We start from the raw sequence: 20,037 nt of genomic DNA on the forward strand, positions 1-20,037 counted from the left end.
GTTGCATGTTTTGTAGTTTACAATTGTATAATGTATTTATTATTTGATTAATTTTATTTAAACTGACCTAGTTGAGATTGAATATAAGAGGTAGATTCTGATTTATGTTTGGTGGCATGAAGATTTAATTCCTCAGTCCTAATATTAGGAAAGCTGATAAAATGGTGTTTAACCTTAAGTCTTAGTATAGAACAAATTAACATTTTAAATAATAAATAATGAAAATCTGTATTCCAGGGGAGTCAACATAATTCTTGACATTGTGTGATGTAATTTTACTACTTTGTACGTCAATCCAGATTGGCTCCATGTCCTTTGGTAGCTTGAACCTGCAGCAGTCACTGACTTAGTTAAGAATCAGCTGGGCAAATGAAGACACACACAGGGAGCAAGAGGTGATGAAAGGTGCATTAGTGCTTTTATTCGAACAACCAAAAGAATTCAATGTCATATAATGCAGTGCTCCTTCTTGTACTAAATAAACAAATTAATGATTCATAAAACTAGTGCTTGCCTGTGACTTACAAATCAATTAATAAATAATCCATTGAATGATGAAAGGTTTCAACTACTTCAGTGTTAGACCCACTGACTAGTAAATAATGCAAATAATTGATTAAATAGCTAGAACTCCTGGAAGAGTAGAGTGAAAATCAGGGTGAAAGTATTGTTAAAAAGCTGAAAAAAAACCAAACTACATTATCCCTATACAGTATATGTAACTGCTTAGTACATTTTAATAAATTCGATCAAACTTAGTTATGTAATTTGGACATTGACCACAAAATACAGAAACTGGGAAATAACAGCTTATTTAATTAAGAGTCCAATTGAAAACAGAAGTTAGTTTAAAAAAAATGTTAAAACTGCAGCCACAGTGGGTCCCCAGGACTGATTTTAGGAACCACTGACCTAGAAAGCTTTTCAAATTCAAATTACTGTCTGAAAAAATAAACAAATGACAAGGGTAGTGTATCACCATTAAATAAAGAAAAATATGTGTTTTATTCTGTTGTAAACACACAGTCATCCACAAAAATGCAAAATACATTTTTCTGATTTTTATATATTACAAAACCTGTGGAGACTTACAGTTGTCAGGCAGAAAAATGCAATCAGATCGAACAGATTATTAATTTGTCTGCATAGATTATTTTTATTTTTCCCTCCTGACATCTACCAGGCTCCATACAAATCTTTTAAATGTGTGTTTAATTGTGTTTGTAATCATTTTAAAGTAATAGAATTGCAAGGGTTCATGTCAATCAAATATCAAATATTCTCTAATTCTGTCAGTCATGTTTGATATTCTTTTTGTCCTCCTCCTGGCACTTTCTAAATGTTCCTCAATAACAAGTTCACCTGCCAACCAATATTTATTGCTTTATCTTATGAGAAGTTAAATATTCAACTTGATTTTGAATTTCAAAAATTATTCGCATCTATATACAGCAGGAAAACAGAACAAATGTGAAAGTTTTTAGCCTTAATATCATCTCTAAAAACATAAGCTATCTCAAGCGTACAACGCTTCACCGTTTCTCCATCAGACAGGAGCTTCTTGGCATGCTCTATATGAGATATGAATGTCTTTGTTTGATTGTAAGGGTAATGATAACTAATGTTTTTTTATCATAAAATTGCAACAGTTTTGTAAGTCGATATAATTACAATTGTGGTTTGAAAATTTCCTACTAAGTCCATGTTTACCGTTCACAAAACAAAAGGTTTTGATTTGATGCTTTAGCCACTTCCTAAGATGGCTGGACTGTGATATGGTATATCAGCATCACATAGTTAAAGTCTCCAGCGATTAGCACAAGTGCCTCGGGGTGCTGCGTTTGTAGTTTAGTATTAGCGGAATGGATGATATCACCCGCTATCTCCACATCCGCATAAGGAGGGATGTAAACAATAACAACAATGATGTGTCCAAACTCTCTGGGCAAGTAATAGGGACGCAGACTTATAATGTCAATATCCCTACAGCAAGTGGAGATTTTGATATTTACATGTCCAGTGTTGCACCACCTTGTATTCACATAGAGAGTGAGTCCTCTTCCTTTCCGCTTCCTGCAGGTATTTGTGTCTCTATCCGCTTTAACTGTGCTAAACCCAGGTAGCTCCACATTAGCATCTGAGATGTTAGTTGTTATCCATATTTCACAAAAACACAACAAACTGCATTCTCTATAGGTCCTGACAATTTTCACCAGCGCAGACAGTTCGTAAATCTTATTTGGTAGTGAGTTCACATTTCCCAGGATCACAGAAGGAAATGAAGGCTTGTATCGCCACTTTCTCACTAGCTGCTTAGCTCTTAGCTTAGCACCGGCTCTGCTGTCATGATACGACCTTCTTACCTCGTCGGGTAAATAGGGAACCACACCGACATGGACCTTCTCAGCGCTTGAAGTTGACTACCTGAATTGATGAGTCTCGGTTTGTAAAAATCCATGTCCAAGTAGTAAAAAGTAGTAAAAAGTGTCCAGGGAACAAGTCCATATAAAAGAAAGTGGCAGGAGTGATCAGTGAAATAGAGAAAAATAGAGAAAAGGTAGAAAGATAAAGTCATACACGGAGCTGCTGGAAAGGCTGCCACTCGCAGTGGAGCCTGTGTCATCACTGATATCCAACTCCTCCCTAAACATCTAGCTCCTCCCAAAAGGTCTAACTGCTCCCTGTTCTGCAGGCTGGAGCAAGGAATAATTTTATCTATCAGATGTCAGTGTACATCTGTAAAACCCCATAAGCAGGCTCATTTCATCTGAACAGGCTATAAACGTCCTGTGATCGAGAGATTTGTTACCCCTACAGATGAGACCAGCAACATTTGTCACTTAATCTATGACATGACTGAAATTAATCGTCTTTCCACACAGAGCCTCCTGTAAAATCAGAATAAAATGCCATTGGCCTAGGATTCTTCACAAAAAAATGTACACTGAGCAACTATATGACAATTTTATATGGTGTAATATAAATACAATTTAAATGTCTTATTAGCAATAATGATTCCCATCTGATGTATAATGCAGTTCAGAAATGGACAATCAATGTCACTTCATTCCAGGAATACCTGCAAAGTCAGTGTGTCTTCCTTTCAGTGTTTGTACACCATCAGTAACAACATTTGAAAGCTTGTTAGAGCCACCATGCACTTTGAATAATGCTAAAAACATTTTTCATCATGGTTGAGTCATACAGAAATGCTATTTTTAATAACTCAAAGGAACCAAGTCAAAGGAATTGTTCTTGTATAAACGAGGACCCTCCACAACATCTGTACTGTCATCCACCACTAGGGAAAAGTTCTCACAATCATGCATTATTCTAGCTTTCCCTCAACTTGATTTTGAATTTCAAAAATTATTTGCATCTATATTCAGCAGGAAAACCGACAAAATGTGAACGTTTTTAGCCTTAATATCATCTCCAAAAGGATATGCCATCTCTACTCTTCACAGTTTCTCCATTAGATAGGGGCTTCTTTGATTTGGCATGCTCAATTTGCCTTGAGAGAGAAGCAGTAGTGGCCTTGATAAAAGAGGCTTTAATACCAGGAAAATGTTCCTTTTAGGCTTTTGAGAATAGTGTTACTGGCAGTCCCTGTGTACTTGATGTATTTTTCGTTGTGCACAGTGTTGTAGCTCAAGTTGAAGTCGTTCATGGACGTTTTCATTCCTAGCCATACTAAACCCATAGACCTGCCCTTGTATTCCGTAAAAAGATAATCTGTTTCCCATCTTGGCAGGAAAATGCAGTTTCAAGATCTATTTTCCTGTTTTTAGTATTCATATTTCTCACACAATGGCATTATTTTTAAAGGCAGTGCCCTGTGTTGGTTTTATGTATAATTTCATTGTCTCAGGGTAGGGAGCATAGGCTGTTAATGGACAATAGGCCGCCAGTTTCCCATCACTGGTTTGTATTGACAGCATCAAACACATGATGTTTTCAATAAATACAGTATGTAATCCTTGATTAAAAACAGTGGTTTTTCAAACCTACAATTCTATATCATATTGGTCCATTTGTCAAGATTCAACTTGCATGAAATTAAAAAAATATATGCAGGAGGCTTAAGGGTGCCTGGATGTTAGTAGTGTTAGGGAGGAAAATATAGAAGATTACATGTTCTAGAAGCCCAGACAAGCTTGTTTCACCACCTGCCCTCTTTAAATAGATCCTAAATGAACATTTAAACACTACACAAGCCACTACCTTAAGCAAACAAAGCAAATAGGAGACTAAAACTACAAAGTGTGTTCAATGAATAAAGACAATCATATACAAATTGTGCAGATACAGAAAAAGATCAGAAGAGCAGAAACTCTGACTATGCTTCCACAACTGCTTTTATAGTGTCCCGAAAATAGTCCCCAAGAGCATGTGACTTGTGACCATCTCCTTAATAATATTTTCCTAAACCCAGTGACATTGTAGAATGGTAGCCTGGAAATAACACAAGATTGACAACAAACAAAACAAAGGGAAAATAATAAAATTTAAAAAAGTGTGAAAAAACCACTGTCAATCATTTTTAGAACCTGAGGCTTATAATATTAAAATAAAAAATCAGATGAATGCTGCCAAATATAAAAACAAATCTGTCAGGCTAAAACATGTTTTATTTTTCTGCCAAATTTCAAATGTCAATGTCTTTCTATTCTGATGGACTTACATTTTAAAAATGAGTTAAGAAAATACCATAAAAAGGTAACAGAGACCAGTCCTTGGTACATGACCTCTACTAGAGAAGAAAGAAAAACTACTTTGCTCCTTGACAGGCTTATTACAATATAATAAGAATAGTTTTAATCTATGTATGCTTGCAAAGATAGATACCTAAGTAATCTAAAGGAAGAAAGCTGAAAATAAATTAAAATAGTATAAATGATTTTGTAAAAATCTGCACCAATGAAGTTAATTGCATACAAATTTGATTGGAATAAAGACAACACAGACTTGTTCAAATACACAGGATTTATCATGCTTAAGAGTGGTGATACTAATGTTTAAAAATAACAGCATTAAATGTTATTCTCTGTAGCTGTCCAGCTGTGATGCACATCCACATCCTAACAGCTAACAAGATTCACAATATGAGAAATGCCCAGGTGTCTATGGGAATGAACACCTAAAAGCTCCACTTAGCCAGAGGGCATGAGATGAAATCACTCTCCTTCTTGTTGTGGATAGCTTAGAGCTTTGCAAACATTAGTCCCTAAACTGCCACAAAAATATCACGTAAGCATCACAATCAGGTACTGAGTTGAAAATAAATAACGCATTGACTTTTGTCACTCTGTGAAAAGTAGCTAGATTGATGGGAGAAGGAAAATGTGAAAATCAATATAGTTCCCCTTCAGGGTGATTATTGCAAAAAAAATAAATAAATAAAATAAATAGAATGACATGGACATGCTGAAATAACATAAAAGAAAAATCTTGTTCTAAACAGTCATTCAGGGCAATACGGCAACATAGTAGTTAGCACTGTGTCACGTCTTCAGAGAGCTGCATTCTGTTTCTTTCATATTTATAATATAGGTTCTGTAGGTACTCATGCTTCTTACATTCCAAAGATTGGAAAAGTAGGATAATGTGTGAATCTTATTTAGCCCAGAATGGATAACCATGTGCTTGCCTCCACAGTTTATTTGTGTTTCATCCAATTTCCATGCAGACATTGCAGTGGCAAAAACAGGTTGAGAATATGGACTGTTGATTGAATTAGTGTTTTAATATATGTGCATCATTTGAAAAAAAAAAAATCATTATAATTACGGTTGAATGCTTATGTATTCTATGAAGTGTTTTAAATCAAAGTCTGTTCCAAGGATTGTAGTAAACATCAGGACCATTTGCTTCCATCTGCTGTCTACCATAGCAGTTCACTTTTTTCTTCATGAGTTCTTTATTCCATCTACCTAAACATCTAGTAATTTGTGAAGGAACTCTAGATATCTTCTTCTCAGTTGCTCAATGCAGCCTCATGGTAAATTATCAATATAATTTTAAAACTCGAAATAAGCAGACACTACATGTTGTCAAAGAAACGAGTCACAGACATCATGAAGATTTGGGGCAGCCACCCATATATTGTTTTCCCGGCTGCAAAAGCTGATTTTATATGCGTGAATAGCGACTGGGAGCCCGATCGAATCGGGCTACAAATTCTACGTTTGTGAAATCCATACTTTCTGTGCAAAGAATTATTTGTTTTTTTAAATACTTGAAATGATTTTGTTATCATGACACTGATTTGTGCTTAAAATAGACCTTTTCGGCCAATGTAATGAAGACCTGCCTGTATAAACGAGGCTGCGAGACGTGAACTCAGCTCTTTGGCACACCTCATTTGATTTTTTCAAAACAAACCATATTTTACGACTTTAATCAGAGTCAGAGTAATAATTATGTTGCCGTGGTCATTTTAGATCTGAGATCGGCTAAAATTTAAACAATGAACGTTGTTAATACCCAGCTGTCATTACTCAGTTTGCCAATAGATGTCAGAAGGACAGATGCCAAAACCAAACTACCCAAAGATACCACAAATGGCAGTATGTTCTAAATTACTTACGGTTCCGGAGCTGTTGAAGGGTTTAAGTCAGTCGACGATGTTAGATCTGGAAAGTACGCCCCACCAAAGCAACGTTCCAAAACCAACCAAACTTACTGCTATCTGCCTGAACCAACACCGACTTACAATACTCGGATGTCCAGTGGCGTCACTGAAGCATTCGAACATTCTTAACCAACCATGCAATACTGCATTCGCGTTTGCCACGTTATGTTCTAACTACAGAGGCAGAGTCCAATTGCATGGTTGTAACTTGTATTGAGTCGAGGTATTGACGCGAACACCATACATACAGGGTATTGACGCAAACACCATACATACAGGGTATGATGCAAACACCATACATACGGATAGTATCATATTATATATAAGGAGTCCAAAGCAGATCTGATTTGCATTGAGACAAGATGGCGGTTTTAACAGATAGGATGGGAAATGATGTTAGAAGTGGCGGAAACGGAAGTGACGTCTTCATGACTGGAAGTGATGTCATCGTTGGCACCAAGAACCGGAAGTGACGTCTTCATGACCAGACGTAATGTCCTCGCTGGCGGTGGAACCAAGCAGGATTTCCCGAGAATGGTCTTTAAGAGACTGAAAGAGACAGTTAGCACACTCTGCTGCCCCCTGGTCTGGCGTAGAATTACCATTATTTAGGCCCTTTAGCTGTATCCCATATGCACATGTGTGACAATGTATTACATATAAATAACTGCCCTAGGTCCTTTTCTTATACAAAAAGATGCATTCATGATAGTGGATGTGAAATATAGAAGATTACACATATGAAATTAGGAGAAACATGGATATTATTCTTATGAAAATTAAAGATTATACTGTTTTACCAGACATAAGATTTCCCAGATAGTCTTCTGTACAGGGGATATTTTAAACTTTTCAGCTCAGAGATTTCAGGTGATGTGCCTTTAACCTGACAAGCTGAACAGGAGTGCAGGGCATTCTGGAAATGTTGTAACACAAACTGGATTCTAGAGTGTTTTGCTTAGTTAGTTTTATGTCACAGAGAAAACATCCCCTGCTCCTGAGCCTTCTGAGGTGACTTAAGTAGTTACAGGTAGGGCTAAGAAGTGGTGACATCAGTGTGGCCCGCCCCCTATGAGTATACCTGCAAAGAGGAAGGAACAGATGTACATTTAAGAAGACAATGCAAAATAATACATAGTAGAAAATATGTCAAATTATGACACAATTAAAAAAAAACTGTAAAATACATAAACATACATTAATACTTAACAGTAGCAAGGATGAGAAACTGAGAAAGGTTTTTTGGGCAGGAAGGAACAGTTAAGCTGCTGCCTTTTGCAAAAACTGACACTTTTGAGCATTTCTCTGCCTCTTTCTGTCTTTGTTTGGATTACAAACACATACTCTGTAACTATAGAGCTGAGCCCCTTAAGATGTTTAACTTGCAACTGCTAATATAGCTGCCTGAAGACTTAACCCACCCAGATAGTATGATTATATATTACTTTGTATTTGCTGTTATTAGTTTAGATGCAAAGAAAGATAGACTGTCTGTGAAAGTTTAAAGTCAGTGTCTCTGCCTGCTACTACTGGGCCAGAAAGTTAGCTTGTTCATTCCTTGTTTAATTGTAGTCCCTTAGTGCTCAAGGGGATGCCTTTGAGAAGCCCTCTATTGCTGAAAAACTGTGTTGAAGTAAAGGTTTGAAAATAAAGACAGTCCCAATCAGAGACCACCCTGCCATAGAGATCCCTAGGGCTGAACATCCACGGTACAGAAAGGACAGTGATACAGGTAAAAGGTTACAGATAATGGTTAGCTAGTTTTGACATTTCTTCATAACCCCCTATCTGGAAAGGAAATTAAGGGGTTTATTGGCATCTTTCATGTTAGATGCAGGTCATAGATTATTTGATAATATGGTTAAACACCTTCTTCTCCCCTTTTGAAGCATGTTTTCTCCTGAGGAACCTAAGGCTGAGGTCTATTACTTCCTCCCTGGTAAAGCTGTGTCACCTCCTTAGCCTGGGGTCGCACTACATGTTTTTTCCAGTGATTTTTAATTTAATTCCTTTGTTTGCATATTTAATGTGAGTCATGGCAAGTTACAGCATGTGCTTATGCTTACCAGTCATAGCAATCTGTGACTCCCCATAGCAAAATCAAGCAGGTTTTATTTTATTGAAAGTCATCAGGACAGGGTCCTGTGCCACCACTGAAAACTCAACTGGAAATAAAATGCTTATAATACAACTACAAGGAAAAGAGAAAAATGTGTGTTTTGAACTGCACAAACAGAACTTGTCTGTCTGAGGTCTCACTTTTGGTGTAACACAACAAAATGGAAAAGGAAAAAGAGGGGGCCAAGATTGCAGCTGAACTCATCAATACTGGAGTGCATACAAGTTCCAAAGCTGTCAGGTAGAATGTTAGCTGGCTATGCCAGCGTTTCTCAACCTTTAAGTATTTGCGAGTTTTCATAACAGTTTTAATCGCTCCCGCCTAATGTTTTTTTGAAAGGATCCCACTAATACCAATTTGTTCTTTTTTAATTAATGATATAACATAGATGCATATTTTATTATACCTACTTAACTTTTATAGACATTTATCTAACTCTATATTTATTTTTCTAGTATCAGAATGTAGTTTAATTTAATTTGTTTTGGTTTCAATAGATGTATTTTTCATATTTCGGATTCTTGTTTTCTTTATTTCATATCTTTGTGCCCCCCTTTTTGTTACTTTGTGCCCCACCTGTGTCTGCAGGTGAATTTGTTTAAATTTTAACATCTAGTTAAATGTTTAATGCCTGACTGGGCACAGAAAAGTGGCATAGTGGACTAGTGTGACTACTTGGGCTAATAGTTTTGCAGTGCCGTGAAATGAAAGTAATTATACTTATACTTCCTTTCTTTCAGCTTCTCCCGTTAGGGGTTGCCACAGTGGATCATCTTCTTCCATGTCTTTCTGTCCTCTGCATCTACATCAACTGAAAATTATAGATGAAAGAGATTAGGGAATTACTACAAGAGTCTCAATAATACTATGATTAAATAATTATAAATAACAAACAGCTTAAACAATATTTTTAATTAGCATGTTAGCAAGTACTATGAGAAACTGTGAAAGCCATTGCCTAGCAACAGGAGGGTTGATTTACTAATTAGGGTGTGGCAAAGGACAAGAATTTGTTAAGAATAACAGCATTATAAGCCTGATGGCCGACAATGATGAGATGGCTTGCAGAGAAGAGGTCTACCAGCTGACTCCATTGTGCCAGGGCAATAATCTCATCCTTAATGGTAGCAAAACCAAGTAGCTGGCTGTAGAATTCAGAAAACAGAAAGCAAACCACACTGACATCTACACTGGAGGGGATGCTATAGAGTGAGTGAGCAGCCTTATATTTCTTGGAATGACACTAACTAATGAATTAAATTGGACATAATGCTTTGTCAATAAGGTTTGCTAATGTCTTTATTTTCTCAGATGTCTGAGGAAAGCTAGAATTTCTTCATCTGCTGTTACTAATTTTTACAGGCACACATGATATCCACTCTGACTGGCAGTGTAACGTTCTGTTATGGCACCTGCGTGGCCCAAAATTGTAAAGCGCTGCAGATTGTGTTGAAGTTGTCTCCAGCTGTCTTTGGTTGAGGACATATGGTATATAACACAATGTGCTTTAGAACACAGATTTATTAAGGACTCCAGCCATCCTTCACAGTAATTTGTCTCAATCCTACCTTCCGGCAGATAGTACAGGACCACTTGCACTCAAAGACCAGGGACAAATTACTATCCACAGGTTGTAAGGTTACTGAACAGCCATTCATAATAATAAATATTACATGTGTTTTTGCATATATGCAGTGAATTGTATGTATTTATTATATATGTGGTGCTTTTCTGGTTATGCCACTTGTATGTGTGTGTTTGTCTTTTGTTGATATTGTATTATTGCCACTATTTTGAATTGAAATGCAAGTAAGAATTGTTTGCACTATGTACAGATGACAACAAACATAAACTTGAATACACACAATTAATGCTATTTAATGTAGTGTCTTTAAATCCTGATGAATCCATTATAGGGCCATGGCAGCAATGGGTGCATGTTTCTTGGATGTGGGAGCATCTTTATTATATGGGAAAAAAACACTACAAAGACAGAGAAAATATGTGAACTCTACACAAACAATGAGCAAACTGGAGTCTGAATTGTATTTCCTGAAACTATAATACAATACAACTTATTTATTGTATAGTACTCTTCACTGATTGCAGGTGCACAATAATGTGAACAATTCTCAGCTAAAATACAAGTATAGATTATACTAATTTTTAAATGCAGAACTAGTACACATATAAGTGCACCTCTGTTAAAAGACACAAAGAACAATGTGGAACTGATTAAATGTAACTGAAAACAACAATATCTGGCCATTAATTAACTGATTAACTATATAGCCAGTTGACAATGATCAAGATTAAAATAATAAAAGAGGAAGTCAAAAATAAAGTTACAGTCCTGGAGACCTTGGGCAACTACAGTAGCTGCCTACAGTCTCTGCTGGCCGTCCAATCTGATGAGAGATAAAACAATACTGCTGACAACTGACATTTCATATTGCTCATTTGCCTTTCTTTAAGCATTTTCATTTTTCCATATGCTGTTTGAGCTGTGAAGCTTGACAATTCAGAAATCACAGTCTATCAGGTGTCACCCATGCAGGAGTGGTGTGTACCTTACATGGAATTTTAGCAATACTACGTGAGTAGGACTTCAATTCCCAGAAGCCACAGGATCCAACACATGTCATATTCTTCTATATTCTTTGGGGCTGCTGGGAGAAAGAAGATGAGGTGCTGGACTTAAACAGGAAGCCATTAGAAGCCGAGAGGGATCACTTTTTTGTTTATAATTATGTTGTTTTCACTGTTGTAGCAATCAGTCAGATTACAATTACCCATATTCTCACCCCAGCTTTGTCCACATGGGCGTAAATGAAATGACAGTGTAAGCCAGTCTCGGCCAGGCCCGAGAGGACATTAGTGTTGACATGCACAGAACTGGGATGATGGTGAACATCAAAATCAAACGGCTACAAGCTAATAAACCCCCTTAGTGTCATGGGAATTTGTATTTTTCTGCCTATTGAGCCACAGGAGCAGAGTGTGGTCAGTCACCAGTGTAAACCACTGCCCACTAATTGCCAAACATTGTTTCTCGAAGGTCATGTAATTACACTCCCGGGGAAGCAATTTCCAGTTCTGATGCTTAATAGGATGTTCATCCCCATCGAGACTCTGAGAGAGTATAGGCCCCAAACCAAACGCACCCACTTCCGTCTGTAGAATTGACTCCTTAGAAAAGTCCAGATTCTGCAGAACTGAGAACTAAGACAAAGCGGTTTTCAAGTCAGAGAAGGACCTTTCACAATCATCAGTCCATACAATGCTGCGGTTCTTTCTGCCCTTCATCAGGTCAATGAAAGGAGCAGCTGTATGAGCAAAATTCCTCATTTAATAACCAGCGAGTCCGAGGAAAGCACGAACCAGATACTGCATTTCCAGATGTGATTATGCAAGAACCTCACTCACCTTGCTCAACTGAGGTCTAATCAAACTGTTCTCCATAGAATACCCCAAATGATGTGTTTCCAACATACCCAATTTACACTTTCTAGGGTTCAAGAACTGCTTGCAGGCGGTCGAAATGCGACTGCCAATCATTACCAAAAATGACCACATAACAAGATGTGCTCCAGCATATGTGGAATGGGGCTTCAGAATATGATTCATCATTCACTGAAAAGTCAAAGACTTGCCATGGAGATCAAATGGGAGTATATATTGGAGTCCTAAACCATTTTTTGTGTCCCTTGTCCCATTTTACACAAGGTAACATGCTGTTCATCTCTGATTGCTATGAAAATCTGCCTAAACTTTCGGTCTCACATCTCACTTCCTAAATCTCTCATTTTTTTCTTGTTTTTCACTGCTATTGATCGCCCTGTGCAATAATTACAGTACAAGACTAAAGAGGTCTTTTTCATAAACAGTAGAAGCATCAGCTAGCACTTTCTTCCCACTGGACTGTCCCATTCTTTGAAATGCTGTAGGCACCCAAAGCATGATTCAAAAATATTAATAACAGTAATCAGTACGTCAAATAAACCACTAATCAATCTCAAAACAAAATGAGGAATATGATCATTCTGCTGGGATTATGGCAACCAATATATCTGGGGGTTGTGGCTAGATGTGGAAGAGCGACTTGTCAGCCTGTTTCATCAACTGCTTGGAAGAAAAGCTTTGAGACCAACCGAGTCTGTCCACTGGTGTAACCTGTTCACCTTAGTGGTCTCTATCTGACAGCATATGACTGTCTGAGTAGGCTGTAGGTCTCCTGTCCATTCCTACACTAATCCTGCTTATTACATTATTTAAATATATTTCCACCATGAGTCTACAATGTTTCATTACCATTCCTGGCAATTCATTATTTATGGGGTTGTCAAATATCAGTAATTTATAGGTAATGTAATTAGTAGGCTGCCTCTTCAAAAACCAAATTACAGTACTTCTAGTTTTGGGGTAACTGCTAGTTTCATGCTTCAAACCTTACCAACAGGCTTGTTCATTTAGTAGAAACCTTTTTAAATAACACAGTGACAGAAACCTCAACTCCAGCCAAAACTATATAAATACATTTAAAAATACTAGAGTGAAAAGAAAATATTGAAAAAACTTTAACCACAACGCTAATCCAGCAGCACTTAAATATTTAGAATGCACTTAAGAGATATCTAATTTAAAATCTCTTTCATTTTGATTGTAATCACTAGGTTTACTACATCTACCTGCCTCCCTGTGATGCTACTTAAGCTCTGATTCAAAGCTGACACTCAAAAAAGGTAATTTCAGGCAAAATCAACTTAGCTTTGTTCTAAAATAAAAGCAAAAACAAATGCAGTGGATATTTGAAAAGCGTGAGAAAAGGCTTCTCAATTTTAGTTTAATTAAATGAACATCACTCTTTCTGTTGCTGCAGAGCACACCTTGGCAGTCACAAGTCCACATCTTAACGGAAATTCCTTGGTCTGTGATTCTGTAAAAGAGCTGAATAGCCTGATTTAACAGTAAACATTCCGTTTTAGTGACCTCATTCACAGAGAGGTGGCACAGTAGAACAGTGATGAATACTAACCCTCACCTATTCTGTTTCTTTTCTCGGTACCCAAATGTGGCCATTGGTGCCACGGCCCACCTGCCAAGATGTTTGCCTGCCTATGGTAAAGTCATCCCTGATGGAGGATCACAGGAATCATGGGAAGAGGGTCCTTTCATCGGAGCAACGTTTCAGCCGTGGCATGGCCAAATGGGGAGGCAGCTAGATGGATGAGGTCTCCATGACTCTAAAAATATCCAAACCTAATTATGTCATATCATCTACTGTTAAACCGTACTTCTAAAATTTTTATTATTATGCTGTATTAAGGAATTGTTCTGTTCTGTTTATTGTATTGTATTGACCCCCTACTTTTGACACCCACTGCACGCCCAACCTACCTGGAAAGGGGTCTCTCTTTGAAGAAACCGAGGTTTCTTCCATTTTTCCCTACAAGGTTTTTACTGGGAGTTTTTCCTTGTCTTCTCATAGAGTCAAGGTGGGGGGCTGTCAAGAGGCAGGGCCTGTTAAAGCCCATTGCGGCACTTCCTGTGTGATTTTGGGCTATACAAAAATAAACTGTATTGTATTGTATTGTACTGCTACTCCATAGACCCCAGTTCAGATCCTATGCTCTGGTGTGGAGTTTGTATGATTCTCATATCTGTTTGGTTTTCTCCAGGTATTCCGGTTGTCTTCTGCATCTTAAAGATATGCATTATAAATGAATTTCTAATTCTGAATTGCTCCCCCTTAGTGGTATGTGTGTGACGGAGGCCACCAACAGACTGGCACCTCTCCCCAGGGTTAGCATCTGTCTTGCACATATTGCTGCCCTTCCTCCTTTATTTCTCCTTTTATATTCTCCAAGGCAGTCATGTAACTGGAAGAATCAGCCCTTTTTTTTGTTTCCTGACCCTACTGGGCTGCCTTGATTCCCTGAAATTCTTGAAATATCTTTAAGTATGTTTCCTATTTGCTTCACTTCTCATTCCCTCTCGAAAAAGAGACAAAACAGGCTTTGAGTTGTGATAAAGATTAGACAAAGCCATCATAAAGATTTGGGGCAGCCACCCGTATATTGTTTTCCCAGCTGCAAAAGAGTAGTTTTTTAGAAACACAATGTGCATAGAACAAAGTCCAAAACAGAACTGACTATAGAAGACAAAGATTGAGGTTTTAAAGGCCCATAAAGGAAATGATGTCATCAAAAGTGCTGGAATCGTAAGTGATGTCTTCTGGTATGGAAGTTACGTCAGCAAAGGGGTCGGCACCGGAAGTGATGTCTTCTGAGGCGCCGGGACCTTGCAAGATTTCCCAGGAAAGGTCTGTAGGGAACTGAGAAGTAGTCAGTGCATTCCGCTGCCCCCTGGTCGGATGTTTTATTACAATTACTCAGGCCCTTTAGCTGCCTCCTACTCGCACGTGTGTGAGGTATCAAAAGATCTTAAGGCCTTCTTCAATGTTTTCCCCTGAGCTCTCAGCATAATTTTAACAGGTAATTGGAGCAATCTGTGGCAATGCTGACTGAAGCAAAAGCTAAGCATACAGTCATATGAAAAAGTTTGTGAACCCCTCTTAATTCTTTGGATTTTTGTTTATCATTGGCTGAGCTTTCAAAATAGCAACTTCCTTTTAATATATGACATGCCTTATGGAAACAGTAGTATTTCAGCAGTGACATTAAGTTTATTGTATTGACAGAAAATATGCAATATGCATCATAACAAAATTAGACAGGTGCAGAAATTTGGGCACTGTAAGAAAGGCGTTATATTGCGCCTGACGATGACACAGATTTGACACGGGAGGCACATATAAAATAAAGAAACTTTTTCATTTTCTTCATCGGGAGGGCACATCTTCCCCGTAATCCCTCCAGCCACAACACAGTCCCAAGCACAAACTCACTAACCAAAACACTCCTCTCTCTTTCACTACCACTCCTCCACAAGCTTTGTCCTTCTTCCACCCGACTCTGGCCCCTGGTTGGTGGTTGCTGGCTCCTTTTTTAGGGCACCTGGAAGTGCTCCGCGTGTTTGATTGCCGACCTCCGGCTGCACTTATGGGTGTGACGAATATGCTGCCCAGACGGGCTCAGGAGTACCAGCTGCAGCACCCCTTGGCGGTGCCTGCGGAACCCAACTGGGCTGCACAAAACTCCAACCCCCATGAAGCCCTGGGGGAGTCCGAGGCACCGCTGCAACCCAGGGAGGCTGCCATCTAGCGTCCAGGGGGAGATACTGGATTTCTCATCATTGCTCCCCTGGAAGATATGCTGCTGGGGCGTCCTGACCGGGCATGGGCCCTTGCCGCCTGTCACAGCAACCCAACAGAGATATTACATCAATACTTAGTTGAGCCTCCTATTGCAAATATAACAGCCTCTAGACACTTCCTATAGCCTTTCATGAGTGTCTGGATTCTGGAAGAAGATATTTTTGACCATTCTTCCCTACAAAATCTATCCAGTTCAGTTAAATTTGATGGCTGCCAAGCATGGACAGCCTGCTTCAAATCATCGCATAGATTTTCGATGATATTCAAGTCAGGTGACTGTGACGGCCATTTCAGAACATTGTACTTCTCCCTCTGCATGAATGCCTTTGTAGATTTCGAACTATGTTTTGGTCATTGTCTTGTTGGAATATCCAACCCCTGCATAACTTTAACTTTGTAACTGATGCTTGAACATTATCTTGAAGAATTTGTTGATATTGGGTTGAATTCATCCGACCCTTGACTTTAACAAGGGCCCCAGTCCCTGAACTAGCCACTCAGCCCCATAGCATGATGGAACCTCCACCAAATTTGACAGTAGGTAGCAGGTGTTTTTCTTGGAATGTGGTGTTCTTCTTCCGCTTTGCAAAGCGCTTTTTGTTATGACCAAATAACTCAATTTTTGTCTCATCAGTCCAAAGCACTTTCTTCCAAAATGAATCTGGCTTGTCTAAATGAGCACTTGCATACAACAAGCAACTCTATTTGTGGCATGAGTGCAGAAAGGGCTTCTTTCTCATCATCCTGCGATATAGATGTTCTTTGTGCAAATTGCACTGAATTGTAGAACGATGTACAGATATTGATTCTTTAATAGCAGAACTCCAAATTGTCAAACCTGATTTCCAAAAACAACAAATTACAAGAAGGAATCTACATAACACTTTAGTTTTATGTACTGAAAAAGTTCATCTGTTATACTCATATACTGTTATGGAATGTGTGGCCAGAGCATTTATAAAAGTGAATAACCTTTTTAAGCAATGATCTGTAGAGAAGGATGAGGCATAGTGTTGATCATAAAACATCACTGATTTTAAAGTTTGGTTGACATTTTTGCCGATGGTGGGCAAAGGGGAATGAATTGGATGCAACATCTGCTCCTTACACTCTTTCATATCTTTATCTATCCTGCTGGTGGTCCTGGAAGTAGTTCAGCAATTTTAACTGTGCGGCACCTCTGATTTTGAACTGCAGTGCAGGTGTTATTGGGGGACAAAGCTTGTTGACTTCATTCCTTACTGGTGCACCGGCACCTGATGCTTTACAGGGCTCTCCAATCCCCTAAACCACTTGATAGTTGATCATGTGTCATTTTCTCGCTGTGTTTGATGCTTCGCAGGATACTACAACCCCTGGATTGTTAAAATGTCTAATCTTCATTGGGAACACCTTTACAAGATTATTGAGATTTATAAAGGGAAATTGCTCAGTTTATGTTTAAATTTTATGTACTGAGTTAAAAGCTTATTTTGTAGCCCAATTTGTTCGCCTGCAGTATGTGGTTCAATTTGTGGTTTAAAATTTTAAAATTTGACTTCATCTTCAAATGTGATATTACTTTTGTAGGGGATGCAAACATAAATGTATAATTTTCTAGAGGTGTGAGGCATAGAAAAGGATGGAACACGCTGTTTTAGATGCTCTCAAATAAGAGATCATATTTTTTCAAATGTATCTTGTACTTGGGACATGTCTCGTAGATTCAGCTACAACTTGTTCTTCACACACCTCATTTTCAATATGTGGAAGATGTCTTCGTAGACTCCTATACAAAAAATCGAACAGAGAAAACCAGATCAATGCTTGTGGCATCTCCCAATATATAAAAAATGTGTAGCAGGAGATGATTCCAGTCCCTTTAGCCCGAATAACCCATGTTTACATAACATGTGGTTAAAGGTCTTGTAATGCCATTTCTACAAGACCATCCATCTGTGGATAATACACAGATATGCAAATGATTTACTTTTTGTAATTCATTTAATTCTTTGAAGATATTTGAGTTAAATGAAATTCTGAAATAGTGACCCAACTAAACAGACCACCAATTCTTTAGTAATTGTTCTGACAGAAACAACCTGAAAAGAAAAAAAATTCCAGGTGTCACATCACATAGTGGTTGGCACTGTGGCGCAGTGGTAGCACTGCTGCCTCGCAGTAAGGAGACCTGGGTTTGCTTCCTGGGTCCTGACTGCGCAGAGTTTGCATGTTCTCCCTTTATCTGTGTGGGTTTCCTCTGGGTGCTCCAGTTTCCTCCAACAGTGCATTGGCGATCCTAAATTGTGGGTGGGTGTGTGTGTGCCCTGCGGTGGGCTGCCATCCTGCCCGGGTTTGTTCCTGCCTTGTGCTGGCTGAGATTGGCTCCAGCAGACCCCCATGACCCTGTGTTAGGATATAGTGGGTTAGAAAATGACTGACTGGCTGACATCACATAGTCTACAAATGCCAGTTTCATATTGGTGTCCCCATGCTGATTTTTACTGGACTCTACACTATCCATAGCAGCTCCATTAAATGGAATATCTATAATGAGCAGAGGAATTAATGAAGCATGGCTAGGGCCAGCACTGCCTATGTGATGACATTTGAAGCATAACCCATGGTGTCACACCATTTCACTTATTATTAAAGGCCAGTAAAACAATCCTAATAACACTCAATAGGAAATTCTAGGGTGCTAAATTCAAGTTATCATTTTTAGCCAAAAACCACAAAAGTTCAAACTATGTGGGAAACTGTGGAAGATCTGTGGAATTCTTTTGAAACATTTTATACATTTACAAATTCTCCCATGTTTACCATGTTCAAAAAAGTTTCAAATGAAAGTAATTGGGAATAAATATATTTACAGTATAAAAATAAAAAAAAACAAGGTGAGGTGGAAAAGGTCTCAGGCTCTCAGCAGGAAAACCCCATTTACTCATTTTCTTGAAAGGATAGAAATGCCATCCATCCATCCATCCATTCTCTTCCGCTTATCCGAGGTCAGGTCGCGGGGGCAGCAGCTTAAGCAGAGAGGCCCAGACTTCCCTCTCCCCGGCCACTTCTTCCAGCTCTTCCGGGAGAATCCCAAAGGCGTTCCCAGGCCAGCCGGGAGACATAGTCCCTCCAGCGTGTCCTGGGTCTTCCCGGGCCTCCTCCCGGTTGGGCGTGCCGGAACACCTCACCAGGGAGGCGTCCAGGAGGCATCCTGATCAGATGCCCGAGCCACCTCATCTGACTCCTCTCGATGCGGAGGAGCAGCGGCTCTACTCTGAGCCCCTCCCGGATGACTGAGCTTCTCACCCTATCTTTAAGGGAAAGCCCAGACACCCTGTGGAGGAAACTCATTTCAGCCGCTTGTATTCGCGATCTCGTTCTTTCGGTCACTACCCATAGCTCATGACCATAGGTGAGGGTAGGAAGGTAGATCGACTGGTAAATTGAGAGCTTTGCCTTACGGCTCAGCTCCTTTTTCACCACGACAGACCGATGCAGAGCCCGCATCACTGCAGATGCCGCACCGATCCGCCTGTCGATCTCACGCCTGTAGATCTCTCTAGAAATGCACAAATATGAAAAACCTGGCACCTTGGTACCCTCTAGTGGTGTCAAGTAAGTAATGCAGGAGTGTGTGTGCCTCAGTCAAATGACTGCTGCTGTTTGGTTACTATCTCTCTTATCCCATCCGGGCAGAAGAGGAGGAGCTTGGCGAGGAGGTGTCATCAGATGTCTTTCAGCCAATGTTCTTCCACTCTAAGATGGAAAAAGGATACTGCATGAAAAACATTCCACCCTTTACTATACATGTGGTTTACTTTAACAAACATCTGTGTGTAAGAGACACACCAAGCAAGCATATGCAATACAAGTTTTTATTTTAAACTGTACAATATAGTTGTGTCCATTTTCTCTAAGCATTCGCCAGTATTTAATGCTTTTTTCATTGGTTCTTTCTCCTCCTTAAAATGTAGTGGGTGGTACCATTTTGGCATCTCTCCACCGTGAAAAAGTGAATTCGGGGTC

The 20,037-nt window shown here is 39.0% G+C and overlaps 1 long non-coding RNA gene across 1 annotated transcript; it reads left to right on the forward strand.

Moving 5' to 3' along the window:
* The first annotated feature begins 8,748 nt into the window (after positions 1-8,748).
* Positions 8,749-13,831, forward strand: LOC120535583. Its single transcript, XR_005634925.1, has 3 exons — positions 8,749-8,993; positions 9,494-9,962; positions 13,427-13,831. It is a non-coding gene; the product is annotated as an uncharacterized LOC120535583 (long non-coding RNA).
* The last annotated feature ends 6,206 nt before the right edge of the window (positions 13,832-20,037 follow it).

Source organism: Polypterus senegalus, chromosome 9, assembly GCF_016835505.1.
Source record: "Polypterus senegalus isolate Bchr_013 chromosome 9, ASM1683550v1, whole genome shotgun sequence".
Classification (NCBI taxonomy): domain Eukaryota; kingdom Metazoa; phylum Chordata; class Cladistia; order Polypteriformes; family Polypteridae; genus Polypterus; species Polypterus senegalus.